Source organism: Lynx canadensis, chromosome B1, assembly GCF_007474595.2.
Source record: "Lynx canadensis isolate LIC74 chromosome B1, mLynCan4.pri.v2, whole genome shotgun sequence".
Lineage (NCBI taxonomy): Eukaryota > Metazoa > Chordata > Mammalia > Carnivora > Felidae > Lynx > Lynx canadensis.
In genome coordinates this window covers 150,024,274-150,032,139 of record NC_044306.2, presented here as the reverse complement: position 1 = coordinate 150,032,139, position 7,866 = coordinate 150,024,274, and the positions used below count along the sequence as shown (strand labels likewise).

At 36.7% G+C, this 7,866-nt stretch overlaps 1 protein-coding gene across 1 annotated transcript in view; it reads left to right on the top strand.

Annotated features, from left to right (window-relative positions):
• Window positions 1-1,311: 1,311 nt before the first annotated feature.
• The window catches only part of LOC115512586 (UDP-glucuronosyltransferase 2A1-like), a 48,063-nt gene continuing 41,508 nt past the window's right edge, over window positions 1,312-7,866 (top strand). The window contains exon 1 of the mRNA XM_030313754.1: window positions 1,312-1,428. The gene's annotated coding sequence lies outside the window, so the exon portion shown is untranslated. The remainder of the gene's footprint in view (window positions 1,429-7,866) is intronic.

The following is a 7,866-nucleotide window of genomic DNA, read 5'->3' as shown; positions in this document are numbered from 1 at the left end:
AGTTTTTTTTACATATTTTTAAATTTTAAAGTTTTGGGTTTTTTTGTTTTTTGCATTTAAAGATGTAATATTCAATTTGAAATTTGTTTTTGTGAGAATATGGTATTGAGATCTCACTGCATAATTGTTCCAACATGATTTATCATTGAGAAATCATCCTTTATTTTGTGTTTCTGTTTATTGTGGCAAATTCTACAATACCTTATGATTGATTTTTTTTTCAGGAAATATTTAGATTTTTAATACTGATCTTATATTTGGTTATCCTAGAGAATTTAAAATAATCTGTGATAATTTTTATTTGTTGTGTTTGATTTTCTTCAATACCACATTGCTCACAAATGATGACAAATTCTCCTCCTGTGTTCCAAATTTTATTTATTTTTTTACATAATTTTCTTATTGGCTAAGACTTCCAGTACCACAGTGAATAGTTCAGATTAACAACTAAACATTCTTGTCCAGTACTTCAAGGATAATATTTCACTGGGGAAAGGAAAAAAATAAACACAACTTAGCAAAATCCTGGGAATTTATAATTGTGATTAGATAGATCAAATGGTATATATGGGCTTATTGAAAAAGAAGTGGGGCATCTGGGTGGCTCAGTTGGCTAAGCCTGACTTCAGCTCAGGTTATGATCTCATGGTTTGTGGGTTTGAGCCCCGCATGGGGCTCTGTGCTGATAGCTCAGAGCCTGGAACCTGCTTCGGATTTTGTGTCTCCCTCTCTCCTCGCCCCTCTCCCGCTCACTCTCTGTCTCTCTTTCTCAAAAACATAAAAAAAAAACATTAAAAAAAAGAAAAAGAAGTATCTTCTGACAATCTGCCTTATTTAACCATTTCAGTTTTGGTTTTTACTGATGGTTATCACATCTCTAGATAATGGTATGTAGCTCTTTGAAGATTTATAAAGTTTAGGGGTGCCTGCGTGGCTAAGTCGGTTAAATGTCTGGCTCTTGGTTTCAGCTCAAGTCATGACCTCTTGGTTCATGGGTTCAGGCCCTAAGTCCAGCTCTGGATGCGCTGACAGTGCGGAGCCTGCTTGGGATTCGCTCTCTCTGCCCCTCCCTTGCTTGCTCACTGGGGCACTCTTTCAAAATAAACAAACTTAAAAAGAAAAACAAAAAGACTTCTAAAGTTTAGATAATGTATGTGTGTTGAATAAATTTACCTAACCCTTGTAAAACTTTTTACTTCCTTTCAAATCCTTCCAGTTTTTTAGTCTCAGTTTCTCCACTGAGAAACTGCAACCACTGTTTTGTTTTGTTTTGTTTTTGTTTTTTTTTAAGAGACAGCGTCACTTGTCTCTTCATTTTTAAGATCAGGACATTGGTTCTTCTATCCTTCCACCTACCTCTCTACCTCCATTAACCTCCTGCCTTTACCTAACTACTATAAAATACGCTGCTGCTTTTACATTTTCAAGGTTAGTGACATTTGTATTGCTTTGTAAGCATAAAGTTTCTGTCTTTATAGTTGGATTCTTAACAGTCAATAAATACAGTTTTCTTTGCTTTCTTTATTGCCACTATTACTCCAAAGCCAAATAATACCGTTTACTTCTTTACATATTCCATGTTGTGACACCCATGCTACTGAATGGTTAATATTCCTAGGGTAAATTTTAATTGGATTTCTTTTCTTTCCCCACCCCCATCTTTCTCCCTTCTTCCTTTTTCCTCTTTCTTCACCTCTTTTCTTCCTCCTCCTCCTCAGCACCCCCACCCCATAATTTTCTTCATCATGTCCTCACTTTTTTCCAGTTTCTCAGTCGTCTTTTTCACTCTTTTTTAACTAAGTCTTCTGCGAGCCATGTGTCATCCTTTTCCAACTTGATGGTGCCTACACTTGGCACAGCGGTTCCCCTGTGAGTCCGCTCTTTGGTGGTTCCAGTTTCTTTTTTGTTCCTTGGTTTAGAGTTTTGTTTTATTGAAGTAAATTCACATAACTGCCTGAGAAAGTATATTAGTCATTAGTGCTGTATAGCATGTATTTTTCTCCCCTGCACATACCACCCAACTTCTAGGCACACTGTAGGTTTGTATAGTTCTGCTGCCTAAAAGTTAACTTGCTTTCAAGTTTAACTTTTCAGTGAAAAGCCTCTTTTCCTGTCTGAGAGTCACTAGAAGTGTTCCAGATAGTGGCAGTTCTGTCAGTCTGGTTTCTAGAATGAGGGTTATTTGACACAGAACTCTCAATATAACTGCAGTGGACATATAACATGAGAGAGAAATACACCTTTATTGTTTTAAGCCTGGAAGAGTTTTGAGTGATTATTGCAGCATAACCTAGTATATCCTGACGGACGTCGGAAAGATATGAGTGTAACTCCTAAAATATTTCAAATTATATTATTTTCTGAATACTTGATAGTTAATTTGGAGAGATGTAAAATTCTATATTAAAAATCCATTTCCTTCTGGAATATAAAGACATTGTTATGTTGTCCTCTTGCATTTCTTGTTGCTGATGATATGCTGATGGCAGTGCAATTCCTATTCCTTTCCTGGTCATCAAAATTTTCCTCCTCTCAAATCTTTTAGGATCTTCCATTTATCCTCATTTAAAATGTGATAGTAATGAATATTTTATGCATCCAGCTTGGCTCTCCATTGGCTGTTTCTTTTTGAAGATTACATGCATGTCTGTGTTCTGGGAAACTTCATTGCATTGGTTTGCTAATAATTTGCTGCTTTTTATTTTCTCAGTTCTTTTTTTCTTCATTTGATCTTAGTTGGACCTCTACTTTATTAATAACTCACTTTATCTCATTTCTCACATTTTCTGTCATCTTTGTTTTTTGTTTATATATTCTAAGAGATTTCCTTATATTATGTTCCAACATACCTTTTGTTTTCACCTATTTCAATTTCAGCCACTGTGTTTTTTTCTCTTATAAGAATGTGTCTCTTAGCTTAGTTACCCCAGAAAGCTGCAGTTAAGAAAAGGACTTGCATGTTAGTGTTTTGTTTCTAGAACTGATTCCATGAAATAGGAGTGTAGGACAAGGAAAGTGACATAAAGAAGGAGGGAAAGCCAGTACCAGGGTATGTTACCAGCCTGGTCAGTACTGTGGAGAGTTGGTTTCTATCCTCCTGGGACCATTTCAGGTGGTATGTAGAATGCTTCTTAGATTAGTTAGGCCACCTAAAAAATAGTAGAGGAAGGAGAGAATGTATTATTGGCTCTTGTCCCCCATTTGTCAAGGTTGGTGTAAGGTGCCAGTAACTCTCTGCCGTATTTGGATGCATGTGGTCAACATAGCTGCTCATAGACATCCCACAATCGCATCAGAGAAACTCCGGGGCAGAAAGCAAGATTGTTCAGGACCGCTGGCTAGTGTCTGGTTATCTCTTTAAGGAAGTTGGTTTGACTATGGCAGTGGCTGAAGGATGGTTGGGGAGTAGAAAGCAGTGGAGAGGTGAGGTAGGGTAAAATGAGTGATAACTATAGTCCACATTTTGCAATGCTCATATCCCTTGGTGCCCTCTATTGAGTGCAGTTAGTTACAGTGTTTTCAATATGGTGGCCAAGTTCATTCCCCTTTACCAAAGGGAATTAGTGGGAACAGGCTTTGGTCCTAGCTACTGCAGCTGGCCCTGAAGGAATAATAAAGTATCTATCATCCTCCTCCCCTTTTACAAATTTCTTGTTTCCTTCTCTCTGGGCCTGCAGTTTGGCTGTTCTGAACTATTAGTCTGATGGGATGACATGAGCCTTCATCCCCAAGTTACCTTAGCATTCTTCGATCATGGTTGCTGCAGGTAAACTTGTAAGAGTTATCATTAGGCAATGATTTCTACCACTCTGAATTTTAGGCACTCCTCTACATCTCCTGGGTCTTGGAAAAATCTGTTTTTCCTACCATGTAACTGTGATCCTAATCAGGGTAATTGTCAAAGTTAGTAGTTCCCACTAATAATAACTATTTTCTTTGCCCATTGTCCCCACTGATACGAGGAGTCCAAAATGAGCAAGTCATAGCTTTAGTTGAGTGGAAACCTTACTGTGTCCCCTGATAGAAATTTCTCTACCAACCTACCCCCAGAAGCAGAACCCAGAAGAATCTGGGAGATTCAGGATTTTCAGGCTTTTTCCCCTCACCCCAAGTCTCCCAGGGTTTCATTCTTTTTCTGTCTAGGCCCTGACTCTCGCACAGGAGGCCTGTTGAAGTTGTGAGTTGAGTCTCCTTTGTAGCTCTGCTACCTTTGCAATTCTAAACCTGCTTTTCTGCTGCTTCAGAAGAGTCTAAACACTGCCAATGAGAACTTCTGACTTTGACAGCATTTTTTGATTTGATGTTTATTTAAACTGATGCTGTCATTTTTTTTACAAGGCATAGAAAACTGTAAACAAAAGCCATTTTCACTCTGTATAGTATTTAATTACCATTGTGTCCATACTGTCCATAAATCAGTACTTTACCATCTCCCAATTCTTTACTCCCCTGTGTGAATCATAAGTTGTTGATTTCATTGAATTCTAGAAGTTATCACTCATGTTATAGTTATTGCTCATGTCATCAGCAATGAGATTGTTATTGCCAGTTACAAGTTAATTGTCCAATTCCCAAGTCTTATTTTGTGGCTCTGCTCTTATTTCCAGTTCTGTTACAGACTGTCTCAGTCTGTGTTCTCCTCGAAAACAGCCTGAAATGAGGATCAGAATGTAGTAGTTTATTTTGAGAAATCCAAGGGTTACAGGAGTAGGGAACAGGGAAAGGTAAACCAGGAAAGTCCAGAGAAAGGAGGAAAGTACAATACCAAGCTGATCATCACTGTGAACAATTGGGACTTAATCCAGCTGGGACCCGACTACCTGAAGTATAGGTGAGCACTCCTACTGAACATACTGCAATTATATACATGTGAGTGCTAGGTGAGGTTCTTCAGCAGTATGCAGTGGTGCCAAAGAAGTCATAGTGCAGAAGCTGAGAGATCTATGCTGTTAGGTTACAACTGTGCAGAAGCTCCTTGCCACAGCAAAAACTGGAGGAGAAAAATGGGCTGAAGAGATAGATATGAGGTGGGGCATAAGAGGTGTGAAATATGAGTCCTCCCTTTTTTCTGTTCTGTTTTACAGTATATTATTTATATGGATGAAATATTTTGGATATCTATATTTGCTAAAACAGTTAACCTTTCATTTTTTAAAGTTATCCTTTTTCACTGTGTCCTGAGGGGGTGTGTGTGTGTGTGTGTGTGTGTGTGTGTGCGCTCATGCGTGCGCATGCATTTTGACTCACAGGGATCTCTTTGCACCAGTGAAGGACTTGTTAACTGGCTAGTTTTTTTTTTTAATTTGAGATTTTTATTTTTGATTGATGTTGACTTTTATGCTAAGTATGTGTATATTACTAGACATTACTAAGTACTATAAATGTCAAAATGAAAAAGGCTTTAGTTGGATGTGGTACATTGATTCTGGTTACTTTATTTCATCTTGGACTGTTTATTTCATTTCCTTTAGAAAAGGACTCTTAATTTTTTTGTGGTCAGTGCGGGGAGGGGGGTAGAAGTGTATGGACCACAAGTGTAAGTGTCTAGAAGCTGATATGTATATACATTTTTTCCTGTACCAGTATCTAGTCCTGGATCATATGTTGCATTTAGTTATCATACCTCCTTAGTCTCTTTTAATCTGAGATAATCCTTTGGGGTGTTTGTTGTTGTTGTTTCGTTTTGTTTTTGTCTTTCTTAATTTTAACACTATTGATGAATTATTGGCCAGTTATTTTATAGAATGACTTCCAGCTTAGGTTTGTTGGATGTTTCTTTATGATTAAATTCCAGTTGTGCATTTTTGGCAAGAATATGACAGAAGTGATATGCTCTTTTCATTATGATTTTCATGACTCATATGATAATGTATCTCATTAATGGTAAAATTAACTCTGATCACTTGATTAAGATGATGTTTGCAGGTTTCTGCACTATAAAGTTACATTTTTTTCCTTTTGAAATTAAGTATTTTGTGAGGAGGTACCTTGAAACTGTGTAAATACCTTGTTTGTCATCATACTTTTGCCCTCTATTTTTAGTATCCATTAATTATTAATTGGAATTAGAACATAAGGAAGAGCTTCCCCTTTCCTTTATTTATTTATTTCTGTGTCTGTCAGTATAGATTTATGGATATTTGATTTATCCTATGGAGTTTAATCCAAAACTATCATTATTAATTTTTTACACTCAAATTATTCCAGATTTGATTCATTGGAGCCCTCTCCAGTTGCTCACTACCCTTTTGATGTGTTCCCATCATTTAATGTACTTCAAGATCATTCATGCTCATCTTGTAGTTTTTCTTGCCTTGAACTAAAATCAGTCATTTGTCCAGGAAGTCGTGGTTCCTCTTTTTGAGGAGTAATATACAGAAATTAAGATCTGGGTTGTAGGTGTGCTCATTGTTGCTGGGATGTTACTGTTTCTAGGCCCTTCTTAGAGTTGAGAAAAATATGTGTACAGTATAACTTTTATTGGCAGTTCAAGAGAATAGAAACATTTTGATCATTCTAATAAAAAGGCAGGAAAAAGAGAATGCAGTGAGAAAAAACATGGTAATTAAATGTTAAATTGTTACAGATAAGTGCAAACTAGTATTTTAATGTAGTTGCTTTCATTTTCATTTAATGTATTACTTTTACATTAATTTAAGTATGAATCAAGTAAACTCATCTATTAAGAAAGATTGTTTAATCCACCTTTTATTTTTGTTTAAAATGAAAATAACTAATACAGAATGACCTTGAATTGTTTTATATATGTGTCTGTATTTAGCCAGTACTAAGTGAAAATTAATGTAATGCTGTTAATATCAAAGTAGAATAAAAGATGCACAGTATGAAATTCACTAAGAATTAACAAATAAGAAAAATTGTAAGATTTCAGTATACCTCGGAGACCAGTAAATCAAGCAAACAATAAATTAGTATGAAAATTGTTTTTGTAACAAAAGTTGAAAGTTGATTTTTTTTTAAAAAAGTTCATTTTTTTTATTTTGAGAGAGAGAGGGGATGGGGCAGGGGCAGGGAGTGAGGGAGAGAAAGAATCCCAAGCAGTCTCCATGTTGTTAGTGCAGAGCCCAACGTGGGGCATGATCTTTCGACTGCTAGATCAAGACCTAAGCTGATACATAGAGTCAGATGTTCAACCTACTGAACCACCCAGGTGCACCGGAAGTTGAGTATTTTGGCAAAACAAGTAACAAGATTCATCAGTTGAATTCGGTAGCTCAAAGGAAGTATGTACATTCTTTTCAAGTGCAGATGAAAAATTTTGTAAAATTGAACTTAGACATGGTCACAGATAAAACCTCAACAAATTCTAATGTATCTATGTAAAACAACTCTTGACTATAGTGCAAGAAAATTTTAAAAAAATCATTAATTAAAAGGAATATCCTTCCCCCAAACATGTACATTAAGAGTTCTATTCAGTGTAGTGGACTGAGTTGATTTTAATGGACTCCATGCTTTTCCACTTCTTCAATCGCATGCATATACATCCTGAAGAAAAGACAACATAGAACAACATATACAGCCAAGTCTGAAACCACGAAAGGATATCCACCAATTGTTAGGTTTAATAAAAGGAAATTCCATGAATAGATGCTTGTAGGAAGTATAAAAAAGTGGTTTTGGGGGAGAATAAAAAAAACTTTTGGGGCGCCTGGGTGGCTCAGTCGGTTAAGCGTCCGACTTCGGCTCAGGTCAAGATCTCACAGTTCGTGAGTTCGAGCCCCGTGTCAGGCTCTGTGCTAACAGCTCAGAGCCTGGAGTCTGCTTCACATTCTGTGTCTCTCTCTCTGCCCCTTCCCTGCTCATGCTGTGTCTCTCTCTGTGTCAAAAATAAATAAACATTAA